The 13,584-nt window shown below is 41.1% G+C and overlaps 1 pseudogene; it reads right to left on the reverse strand.

The window, feature by feature from the left end:
* Positions 1-8,663: 8,663 nt before the first annotated feature.
* Positions 8,664-10,172, reverse strand: LOC150064857 (fibroblast growth factor receptor substrate 2 pseudogene; annotated as a pseudogene).
* Positions 10,173-13,584: the final 3,412 nt, after the last annotated feature.

The raw sequence follows: 13,584 nt of genomic DNA on the forward strand, positions 1-13,584 counted from the left end.
GCTCAGGAGTGATTTTATCATTCCATTTCCAAAAGACAAAATTTCATTATGAATTTTAGTAAAACTATATCTACAAAATGAATTATTTACTACCTCTACTTTTAACATACTTTGTGCACTTCTAAACATCTAGAGAGACCAGATATTTCAAATAAGGACTTAATTGTCCACTATATACACAGTAGTGTTGAATAAACCATACACATGTAACAATGATTCTGTCTGAAAGTGTCTTCTAAGCAGGAGCATTCAGGAGCATTCTAGCCTAGAATCTTTCATTTCTTCCAACTCCTCTCTAGTATCACACTTGATACAGGTACGTAGTCACAGATGTTACAATTTTGCTTCTGAAGTCTTTCTCAGAAGACAGCCTTTCTATGAATTTTACCACAATGCATACACATGTGTTAAGTTTACTAACTCTACCTTTGTCATACACTGGCAACCTCTTTAATATCTAGAGACTAGATATTATAAAATTAGGACTCATTTGTCCAGTCTATACACATTATATACAATACAGCAAACTTAAAATGTACATAACATACAAGGGAAAGGATAAACTGAATGTCCCCACTCTTTCTCTCTCTCTCTCTCTCTCTCTCTCTCTCTCTCTCTCTCTCTCTCTCTCTCTCTCTCTCTCACACACACACACACACACACACACACACACACACACGCACAACTTTTGCAGCAGTTTTTCTGCCACTTTCTTCAACCCAGTGAACAGACAGTACACTGTTCACAGAGGTGGTTTAACAACTCCATTTCCAAACAGACAGTATTTTCCCCAACTTTGCAAAGCTATTTACAGTATTATTCTACTTCTACTTTTTAAGTACACCAAGTACTTCTAAATACTTTAGGACTGGTTATTTCATTTGCGAACTTGCTTGCTGTGCTCACAGCACTGGTAAATACAATTGCACATGCAACAGTGGTTATGGTCCGAGGTATCTTCTAAATATGGCCATTTTGGCCCTGGGCCATTCCCTCAATTCCTTCTTTCTGCCTTCAAACCAGTGGACAGTACAGGCATATGTAATGCTTAGAGATAGTTAAATTCATATCTAAATGTTATTTGTAGAGAGAAAGCTTCCTATGACACTGCAACACAAAGTACACAAAATGTGCTAATTTTACTACTTTGTCATACACTGGCAACCTCTTTAACATCTAGAGACTAGATGCTGCAAAATTTGGACTTTATTTGTCCATTATATATACACTATATACAAAGCAAAACAAAAATGCACAATATAGAAAAATGGCACCTGAGGATGTCCAGGTATGAACACACTAGCATATGACCTTTCACAATTGCTCCCTTCCACCTCCTCCAAACCAATGAATGAGTACAGGCAGTACATGCCATTCTGCTCACAGTGGTGGTTTCTCCATTCCATTCCTTAAAGACAAGTGTTTCATGTGAATATTAGCAAAAAGATATCTAAAAAGTGATTATTTTACTATCTCTACATTTAACATACGTTGGGCACTTCTAAACATCTAGACAGACTAGATGTTTTCAAGTAAGGACTCAGTTCGTCCACTATATACATAGCAGTCTTCACTGACTGCACATATGTAACAAATTATAATCTGAAAAGTGTCTTCAAAATATGAGCATTCTAGAACCTTTGTCCACTTACCCAGTATGCTAGAATGCTCAAATTTTCAGAAGACCTTTTTTAGGGATTTTAACACAAAATATACAAAGTCTACTAACTATTTTTGTCATACACTGGCAACCTCTTTAACATCTAGAAAGCCTAGATGTACTTTAGGACCTCTTGTGTCCTATGTACACAAGAAAGTACAACAAAATGGGACAATGTTACTCTTCACTGTAAGCACTGGTGTGGCCCTCTTTACATTTCTTTCTCCTGGGAACCAGGGCACAAGCACCATGCCTACAACTCAAGCGTTGGACCGTCCCCTCCTCCCCCCACCCCATGCATTTCACAAGGCTTATAAGACAGACATTTACACAATGTGTTAGTCCCCTCCTCCTACTTTAAAAATACATCAGGCACTTCAGAACATCAAAGATACTTAAGCACAGTCAACTCTATATACAGCGAGGGGAATGAGATGCACACAGATCCATGACTGTCACTGGAAAACGTATTCGTCAATAGCCTCTTCTTCCTTCTCTTCTGTTCCACGTCCTCCATCCACAAAACAAATGCGGACGAAGTGTCGTTCTGGTTCTCGCCTAGAGGTGGTCTAACATCGCCATTCAAAGTCACTTCCAGAAGACATTTCTACAGTTTTTACTGAAAATGGGCACTGACAACAAGTGTGACTTTCTACCTCTAATGTATCATACGTCGGCAACCTCTTCACGTCTGCAATGTCCAGAAGGACTAAAAGTCGTCTTTTAAAGGTTGGGGGAAGTTGAGAGCAGCTTTTTCATATTATATACACAGGCCTAGAACCGGCCAGTAAATCTTCGGGGGCTTCTGGTGGGCACCTGTGGTCGTCACTACCGTTTCTCCGCTGGCACCAGCCTAACTGCCGGGGCCGCCAACCGTTGCACCTGATGGCATCCAGGGCTCCGCTCACCTTCTAGGACCGCTAGGGTCTTTGTCGGTCCTGGTCGCAGGGCAAGGTCTCCCTGCTGTGGGGCAGGGAGGTCACCCCAAGCCCCGGATCGGCGGGCTCCGTGGCCTAGAATGCTGGTGAGCTTCCGAGGCCACCTACGGTCTCCGTCCTCCAGCCCCACTAAGCCTCCACCATTCTTCTGGCTTTGCTGGGCCATGCCCGCCACCACTCAAGGGCACCATGTCCTCAGCAGCCAGGCGAAGGCTGCATCTGGGCCTGGCAAGATGGAGCCCGGGCTCCGAGAGGCCACCGCCGCCATCAAGTCATCGAGGGGGGGAGGGGGGGCAGGGATGCGGAGAGCTCGCTGCTGCTAGTGCCCCTGAGCCTGCTGGACGATGGCTGCATTTGGACCAGCCCCCGGGGCCGCCAGGCTCCAAGGGCCCCGGGGAAGCAGGCCATAGTCTGTTACCTCTGCGCTCTCTGCTGAAACTGAGAGTGGTGTGTTAAAGTCACCAACAATCACTGTGTTTCGATCTATGTATGGTTTCAGTGAAAGTAAAGTTTGCTTGATGAAGTTTGGAGCTCCGGGATTGGGTGTGTAGATATTTAGGATGGTTATGTCTTCCTGGAGGAAAGATCCCTTTAGTAGTATGTAGTAACCTTCTATGTCTTTTCTTATTAATTTTAGTTTGAAGTCTATTTTATCTGATATGAGGATGGCAACTCCAGCCTGTTTATGGGGGCTGTTAGCTTGATACAGTTTATTCCAACCTCTCACTTTCAAAAGATGTTTGTTTTTTGGGGTAAGATGTGTCTCATGAAGACAGCACAACGATGGATCCTGCTTTTTGATCCAACTAGAGAGCCTATGCCGTTTAATTGGAGAGTTAAGTCCATTGATATTGAGAGTTAGGATTGAGAGATATTTATTAGTTCCTACCATTTTTAAAAGCTTTTATTAGGGCCTGTGTCTTGACAGTTCTTGTGGTCCTTAGATGGTATGATGTCTAGGTCCCATTTCTTTCCCTATATTGCATTTATTTTGGTTTTCTATGTGTAGAACATCTTTGAGAATTTTCTGCAGTGTTGGTTTTGTTGCTACATATTGTTGCAGCTTTTCCCTGGATTGGAATGTTTTTATTGTTCCCTCAGTTATGAATGAGAGATTAGCTGGGTACAGTATTCTTGGTTGGTGGTTATTTGACTTAAGGGCATGGCATATATGCTTCCAGTCACTTCTTGCTTGCATGGTCTCTGCTGAGAAATCTGGGGTTATTCTGATTGGTTTGCCTTTAAAGGTTACTGATCCCTTTCCACTGGCTGCCTTTAGGGTCCTTTCTTTGGTCTCTATTGATCCAGTTCAGATTACAATGTGGCGGTGGGATGTTCTTTTCTGGTCTGGTCTGTTTGGGGTTCTAAAAGCATTTTGTATCTGGATGGGCCTGCCCTTCTGGATATTTGGGAAATTCTCTGAGGTGATTCCCTGAAGTATATTTCCAATACCATTGACCTCTTTCTCCAGACCCTCCTCAATGCCAATTAGCCTTAAATTAGGCTTCCTAATTGTATCTTGGACCTCCTGAAATGCTCTCTCATATTTCCTAGATTTGGATTGACTCATTTTCTGTTCTTTCTCTATAACAACTAAATTATCTTCAGCCCCAGAAATTCTCTCTTCTGCACTGTCTAGCCTACTATCAAAGCTATCTACTTTATTTTTCATCTCCCTTGCTTCTAATTGCTCAATTTTGATGCCTTGCATCTCTTCTTTTAGATTGTGTATGGATTTCTTTAGCTCCTTGATTTCCATTTGAGTGGTTAGCTCAGTAGCTTTATTTTCTTTGGACATTTGCTGGAGTTCAGTCACCTTTTTATTTGTGGATTCTATGAATTCATCCATCTTTCTTTGAAAAACCTTTATTATGGCCTCCTTTATGGCTTCGTCTTTTTCACTTATCACCTTGTTTATGGATTCCTCTTGTTTAGCTATGGCTTCCTCCCTTATCTCTTTCTTTATAGTTTCACATTTTTCATTAATGATGTTTATCAATTGCATTTGTATAGCACTTGGAAGACTCTCCTTTAGGTTTGCCAGTGACTGTTTCATTGTCTGTTTATAGTGGGTGGGGGATGTTATTCCTTGATTTGACATTTTTCTTGATTTTCTTGTTCTGCCCATTTGAAAATGGGAGCAAGATTAATACTAAACACGATTATAGTTTTTCAGATATAACCAACCTACACCTCTTTAGCTGGCATACACTAGATGTTTACAATTTTTGATTGGTGTTATCACTCTTTCTTTTTGTGCACTTATAAACCAGTCTAATACAACCACTTATAAGTGATTTATGACCAAAACAATAAGCCTCTCAATCCAATCTCTAGTGTATTTAAGTCCCTCTGAACCTAGAGTATAATTGAACACCTAGATATACAGTATTGTTCAACAGCCATCAAGTGTAGATCTGTGCATTATAAGGGTTGAAAGACAAACAGAGGACCAGGGATAGAAAAATAGAATGAGAGAGGTCAGGGGAAATACAAGAGGATTAACATAGGAGTGTAAGATTATAATAATGAAGAAAAGGTATAGCGTAAGAATAACTGACCTAAGTTGGTAAGTAGGTAGCGTATTCGAGTACAAAGTTTGGAAAGTATTAGATAAAACTTATGTGTTGCTACACGACTAGCTCTCAGCCCAACCAGTGGCCTCACAGTGTGCTGTGGGATGGATCTATGAGCTTCAGTCTGAGCATGCTGGGCAGACATTTTCCTGTGCTGCTTTCAGAGGCAGACCCCGGCCAAGGGTCTGGGGTTTGATAGTTTCCAGGGGCTCTCAGCAGGACCAGCAGAAAACCACTCTGTTCCCAGGGATGGGGCCCAGCTGAGGACATGGGCTCCAAGGGCAGAGCCTCACTTTTCTGATTCTCAGAAGGCAAGCTTGGCTATTGGTCGGCCCTTCAGATCCCTGCTGTGTTTCCACTGCTTTGTCAGAGAGTCTGTGACTGTGGGGGGGCCCCTCGGTGCTGTCTTGCTCAAGCTTCCCAGCTGGAGGATGCCCCACTCAAGATTTGAGGTGGACAGATGCTGGCTCCTATTTTCCCGCACACCCCACCCGCTGCTGTAAGGCAGGGACTCAGCGCCCTCCACTCTCCAGATCCAGTGGTCTGGGAGAGGAACCTGTTGGGTGGGTGGGAGCTGGGACAGCTCTGCTTCCCCTGGTGGGGTGCTGAGTCATAGTGTAGCCAGCCTGTCAGTCTCCAGTCAGAGGGCTGGGAGTTGAGCCTGTTGGGCAGGTGGGAGTTGGGACCGCTCCGCCTCCCTTGGTGGGGTGCTGAGTCTTAGCACCACCCACCTGTCAGTCTCCAGTCAATGGCCTGAGGGAGGGGGCTGTTGAAGGAAGGGACAGGATTCTAAATTCCTTGCCCCCCTGCTCCTGCCAGTCTTTCTCTGTCGGGGTGGAGGGGTCTGAGTTAAGTTCTATTGCTTGGCACCAGCTCTGCTTTTCCGATGGATTTGGGGACCTGCTGTATTACTCATGCCTCTGTGTTCCATCTGTGGGTGTTCCACGGTGGTGGGGAGTCTTTCACTCCGCTTGGGTCTCCACTGCCGCCTTTGTTCCTCGTCTGGGTTCTGCTGCTTCTGCGGCTCGCTGGCCTGGTCCTATGCTGGTTTCTGCGGGTCAGGGCTGGCCGGCCCGGCGCACTCTGCCGCCACTTGTCATGGCTTAGAGCTGGCGGCGAGGGGTGGGTGAGGGGTCCTCTCATTCGGAACTCTTTGAGAAAGTTGGATGTGAGCTTTATCTGGATATCTTTTCTGGTTTGAGTCCTTCTCCCTTACTTTTTGAGTTTGTTGTTGTGGATTTCTTAAGGTAGTTGGCTCTTGGGACTCCCTGGTTCTCTTTTTTTGTGAGAGAGAACTAGGCAGAGTCCCTATTGTCTTGGCGCCATCTTCCGTTTCCCATTTTCATTTTTAAACCACAAAGTATTTAACACTTAAACTATACTGATTATAATTAGTTACCTAAAATATCGAACACCTAGAATCTAGAGGAAAAAATGAAAAGGATTGAGGGAAAGAATAAAGTATACAACCTCCCAAATGAATAAATAGATCAGCCCTTTCATTTGGAGACTTAAGATTCTTCCCTGACTGCTAATTACAAAGATAACCATTGTATCAAGACCATCAATATTCTCTTTCAACATTACAAAAACCATTACAGAATTTGGGCACAATTGGCAATCTACTCAAAAGAAAAAAATAAATGGAACAATATATTAAACATTGAAACTGCAAACTGCATTGGGAAACTGAACATCTAAACCCACTGCTCTTTTTAAGAGAACAACAAACACTTCAGAAAGCACCAAGTTCACAGCAGGAAAGGGAGGAGTGGGCAGAAAATTCTGCTAGGCTCATAAACTAATGGCACTGAAAATGATCAAGACACTTGCAGTCATTTATTTTTTTATAATGGTCCCACTCTTCTGTTCAGCTGATCCAGAATAAACTGTATATTATATTACTGAAAGATTTTCACGTTAAAGCAACCTTGGTCACATCTGGTAGATCCAAATTATAAGGTCAATCTATCTCCTACTGAGGAAAAACAAAAATATTTTATAAAGAAATATATCTAACCCTCTTCACAGTGTTGGAATTTAGAACATTCTTGATTTTTCCAAGAGTTTAACGTCAGAACTGTCATTACTTTATACAAGTTTTAGTGTATTTTAGGCCCTAAATTATAACACAATCTCAGTACGACAAGACTTCTACTGAACCTGCTATGCTGGTAACAATTTAATATTTCACTGAAATCAGAAAATTATCCAAGATCCAGTCATAAGAAAATGGACAACAGAGCCAAGGAACTTTAGAGTAAGCTGAGTATGACTACAGTAACTTTCCTGAGGAAATCCATGCTAAAATGCTGGGTAGAGTGCCCTTAGGGGGGAGAAGGAAAACAGTATCTTTTGGGAATTTGCATGGTAAAAGTATCATTTTGTTTTGTATCATTTTTTCCTCAGGTACTAAACAGATCACCTATGGACACAAGTGAGATTTAAAACTGAGAGAATGTTTTAACAACTTGAAAAGTAAACAGCATATAAATAAATACTGGACAATGGCAACCCTGTTATAGAATAACAGTAAGTTCTGAATAAACCTTCAAAACCATAATTGGACAAAAATGCAAACTAACAATGAACATATAGTCCAATTTTAAAACTATATTCATATTTAGAAATCATAAGTTGAAAAACACATTAAGTATCAAAATAAGACAACCCAAACACCCAAAGGAAAAAAAAACCCAAAGATAATTGGAACCTATGACAACTCCTCCAGATAACAATGTGCTGTCAGTAAAATATAGGAGAGAAATATCAAGATATCATGGTTTCAATTTTCAAATGTTTTTGGGTAAAGTGACCTGAGACTGATTCCTACTATAATTCTGAGTAACATATCTACACATGCCCTTCAAATGACATCATGAGATGACTAAACAAAATCTTGTCTCCTGCCTGCCTACCTGCCTGCCTTCCTTTCAACATGCCAAGAGCAAACTAGTTTCGTGACATATGAATTTTCTAATAACACTGCAGGCTAAGGAGCTGACTGGTGTAAAGAAGGCATATATAATTTTTTCTGTTTCCCTTACATGTGTTTTGGTTCAAGTCAAAAAGCCTTTAATTAATAGGAAAGAAAAGATTCCTCATATTACATTGTGGAGACCGCATACTGCAAAGAATGAAACTAGAAATATAACTTTCAAAGCTAGAGTTATCTGTTAGCAATATATATTACCAAGGGGCTTTAGAAAATGTTTGAACCGCTAACCATGACTTAAACGGAAAAGGTATGTATAAGTCTAAAATATTGAATAAACGTCAACCAGAATGTCACTCAGAACTCTCATCTTAATAAGCACTGTGAAAATGGAAATGCTGCTATACAATAATGAGTAGTATATAATGACATTAGTGTTAAGGAATACCTGCTCTACATGAAATATCCATAAAAGTCTAGAAATGAAAATGAAGCACTTGCATCTTCATCTTTCAATCTTCACACAGGTGCAAACAGCATGATGCTTTCCAGGCTCACATGGGTAGATCAGTACTATTACGTCTAGTTTTCCTAGATGTATCATCATCACTTGGGAGGGCTTTCTGCCAATTTGTCATGGCAGCAGTTATCTCAATGCCTATCACAGCATACAGCTCTATGTGCCTGGTGGGCATTTGTGGAAGGGAAGTGGTAGGAATTCTTGGAATCTGAGGGTTGTTAGAGTCACTGCCACCTTCCAAGTCAACCTGTGTGTAATTAAGCTGCCTGGGTTCTAATCTTGGGCATCTGATATCAAAGTTAAAGACTGTTGGTGTACAGTCCCATCACCATTAATAGTCTATTTTGTGAGCACTTACCGGCATGGATACCTTCTCTGTATTTACATAGTTATGCATTTGGGTCTAGATTATTTTGGTAGCTGTTTAGAGATGGAGTCTTTGGTCCTTACGGGTCATCTTCATCTCTACTTAGCTTTCGAGCTTCCCAAACAGGAGGCAAGAATGGCAAATTTTTCATAGTTTAATAATGCAATCCTTGTTTGGGTATCTGAAGTACTGTTGGATGTCAGATGACCTCTCCTCACCCCTGAGGCACTAGGGAGAGATAGCCCATTTATATTTTCATATACCAATTTGTTAACTGAGTGTGTTTCTCTTCGTTTATCACTGTCACAGCCAGCGTCCCATTCTGTATTGTATGTAGCACTTCCACTAACTTGATCTCTTCCAAGATGCTCCAGTTCTCTTTTTCCATTAATTGCTTCAGAACAGGGGTTGGTCCTAAAACAATTTTGATTCCTTCAGGTTCAAGGAGAATTTGAGGGTCCCTGTCTTCAATACTACTTAGTTCTTCTTTGAGTGTGTTGCTTTCAGAAGCCCTCGATTCCAATGGGACATGCACACTTGCACGATTTTTTCCACTTCTCTTGCACACCTGTAGTGTTATCACAGGTATGTACTTGTTCCTCAGCCACAAGGAAAGTATGTGTAGATTCTTTACCAAACGAAGGTAAGCAAGCAAGGATGTCTGCTTGAAGGATGGGATGAAGCATCTCCAAATGAGCTGTACCGGGGATATCCTTTAGGAAAATTCTGAGCAGCAAAGCCTGGAGTGGTAGGTGTTTGAGGTGTCCTAGGGACTGCCAATTCTGTCTGATGATTATTCTTTTCCACAACTGGCTCTTCCACCACATTTATACTGTTAATTTGCATAATTTCTTGCATCATGTTAAACAATTCTTCTGCATGGGCAGATTTAAAGGCAAAAATACTGTGTTCAGTATGACATCTCTGCCAACTTTCAAAAGAGAAGAGATTTGAGTCATAGGTGTAGAAGCGAAGGCAAAGGAAATGCCATTTAACTGAGTCACTCTTGTGGGTGTATAAAATCAGTTCTGTGTCTCTAAGTTCCACTATGCCAGCACCTAACTAAATCCCATCATCATCCACATTAATAACCTTACATTTGTTCCAATGGCTTTCTGGGACAGTATCTTTATCTGGACAGCTACAACAGCTACCCATGGCCTCTTCAGAAGACCATGTGAGCTCTGAATCTGGCCATTAATATTTTTAGTCGCTGTTGCTGCATCAGGAGTTTACACATATTTTAAAATACCATGTCTTCTTTGTTTGCTGAAACTAATCTGGTTAAAATGCCACCACTGCCTCTTACTTTTATTAAAAATGGACTATTTCATCACTGGTTCTTCTTGGCATCTTCTTAGTGGCTAAATCATCAACCTGGATGCTGGGGGGAGCACAAGGCATAGGGTGTGGGTCCATGATCAAGGACATCTACAGTCCAACCAGGACTACAAATGCCTACTCTGAGCCAATAGAGTTTCAATGACTTAGAAACTTAGAAACCTTAGAACCTTAGAAACTGCAATAACTTTCTGATAATGAAAAAAATAAAAAGGAAATATGGGAATGCACTGACAGTTTCAATATATTCAAAAAATTCTATGTTCAGAAATTAAATAGAATTTGATAGACATGATTAGGAAACAGGAGTTAGGAAGGAGAAAGTTCAGTCTTCACTTTAGCTTTACTTCTATGGACTTAGCCATATCCCTGGTATGACAAATGAGTAATGAAAATTTAAGGACTTCTTCCTAACCTGCACAGGCCATTGTGTTATTGGCAATTATTTGTACTTTGTTTTATTCTGTGCAGTAGTGAGAATACTGAGCATTATCTCTTGAGAGGTTGTTCGCTTCCAGGATTCTGCGCAGCAATTCCTTCTGCTTTTCATTGGGAATTCTGCCTGGTTTTCCTACTAGGAGACAGTGGCCCCTTCTGTGAGAATATTGTTGACTTTTTCCTAGCTCCTAGTCTGCAATGCCCTCTGCTATTTCTGTATTTCATTTCATTTTATTTTATATTTTCCCTGTCCTAGGGCACTCAGGGCTTAGGTGTTGTCTTTGACCACATTATACCCAAGGCTCTCCTCCTCTGTGAGCCACAACTCCACTTCCAGTGTCCTGGTGGTTTATTGGACATCAGCATCTCACAGACTTCCCTGCCCCACGTGGCTTTGAACTGTGATCCTACATCTAGCCTTCCTGGGTTGCTGGGATGACAGGTGTGAGCCCCAGGCTCACTCTCAATACCCTCCCCTGTCATCCCAGGAAGATGGAACACACATAATCAAATGCACACACTTCTCACAGCTGTTATACACGAGGAAGTGCCATGAATCTTGCTTGTCTCTAAAGACAGAAGTGCCCGAACTTACCTAGCAGCAGAATCACCTTTGTGACATCTTCGTCCTTACTTAGATTGACATTTTTATACACCAGGAAATCACCAGTATTTCTGATGATATAGAAATAATTATCTTCTGCAACTGCCAACGCAAAAGAAATATTTTAAGATTTAGTGTAATAAACTCCCAGTTCTGTTTGATGACAGGCTAACTTTTATTCAGTGGGTGATAGAGACTTTTCAATTCCAACAACCGAGTGTGGATTTAACCCTGGCCTCCTCTTGAATCCCTATAGCTCAACAAATGGAATGCTCTATGTACACACTGGACAGACTAGGCGTGAATGTTGCTGATGACATTCAAATATTCTGTATTATTAAAAAATTTAAATTTTGGCCGGGAGCATGGCTTAGTGGTAGATTGTTTGCCTATCACACAGGAAGCCCTGGGTTTCATTCCTTAGTATCATATACACAGAAAAAGCTGGAAGTGATGCTGTGGTAGAGCTCTTAGCAAGGAACACAAAGAGGCGCAGTGACAGTGCCCAGGACCTGAGTTTAAGCCCAAGAGCAGGCCAGATAAATAAATAAATAGTGAGGGACAGTGCCCAGGACCAGTGTTCAAGTTCAAGAGCTCCCCCTAAATAATTAAATAAATAAAATAAAAGAGGATGAACAGTGCCTACGCCCTGTGTTCAAGCCCATGAGCCAGCCAAACAAACAAACAAAATAAATGCAGAGGGACACTGCCTAAGCTCTGAGTTCCAGCTGAGAAGCCAGCCAAATAAAGAAATAAATAAAGAAAACCTGAGGGACAGTGCCTTAGCCCTGATTTCAAAGACAGAAGGCAGAAAAAAATTCAATAAATAAACTGAAGTTGAGAGACAGTGCCTAAGCCCCGAGTTCAAGATTCAGGACTGGCAAAAAAAAAAGACCCAGAAACACAACAAATTAAAGAAAGTTTGGACCAATGGGACTGCACTAAACTGCACCGCTTCTGTATGGCAAAGGACATAGCTAGCAAGTTAGCCAGAAAGCCCACAGAGTGGGAGAAGATCTTCACTAACCATACAACAGGCAAGGGCCTCATATCTAAAATACATCTACAGCTCAACAAATTGAATCTCTCCAAACAAGTCTTTGAAGTAACAACCATCCCATTAAAAGATGGGCCAAAGACTTAAAGAGAGACTGCTGAAGAAGAAATACAAAGACCTATAGACACATGAAGAAAGGCTCCACATCTCTGTCCATAAAAGAAATGCAAATCAAAACAACCTTGAGATTCCACGTCACCCCAGTTAGAATGACCATGATCAAGAAATAACAGATGCTGGCAGGAATGTGGTCAGCAGAGATCACTACTACACTGTTGCTGGGAGTATGAACTTATTCAACCATATGGAAAGCAGTATGGCATTTCCTTAAAAGACTAAACAGATCTCCCCTGCAATTTCATTCCTTGGCATTTAACCTAACGTCCAGACAAGAGCATAATAAAGCCACTAGCACAACTATGATCATTGCAGCGAAGATCATCATAGCGAAGATATGGAACCAACCCAGATGCCTCTTGTATCAAGAAGATGTGATATTTATACACCATGGAATTCTATGCTGCCATCAGAAAGAATGACATTGCTCCATTTGTAAGGAAATGGAAAGACTTGGAATAAAACTTATTAATTGAAGTAAGCCAGATCCAAAGTAACATAGGCTCAATGTTTCCCCTCATTTGTAATCTAGGACTCTCCTAGCAAAGGATCACAATAGCTCAAAATCTAGGAACATAAGGTCATATAGGATGAGACTCAATGAAAGGAACTCTAGGATACGGAAACAAGATATTTATCATGTGTGATTGTTGTTTTTAATGTACTATGTTATTCTTTTTTTGCCCTTTGGTTAATATCTTTTTTTCTTATATTTTTTATTGTAATTAATAGAAGGGTTACATTACATTCACCAGATGGAAGGTGCATTACTTCACATACATTGATGCCCTTTCTCATGTCTTGGTCCCCATTTCCCTCCCCCTACCCCCACCCCTCATCTTGTTTTCCCCCCTTCCCTATCCAATTTCAAATAACCAAATACAAATATATCCAATATATCAGATAACAAAGTGAGATACTTTAACAATATCAGAGGAACATAGGCTCAATGGTTTCCATCATTTGTAATAATTAGCACACACCTAGGACTCTCCTAGCAGAGAATTACAATACCTCAAAATCTAGGTACA

The sequence above is a fragment of the Megascapheus bottae genome, chromosome 3 (assembly GCF_031878675.1).
Source record: "Megascapheus bottae isolate mThoBot1 chromosome 3, mThoBot2.hap1, whole genome shotgun sequence".
Lineage (NCBI taxonomy): Eukaryota > Metazoa > Chordata > Mammalia > Rodentia > Geomyidae > Megascapheus > Megascapheus bottae.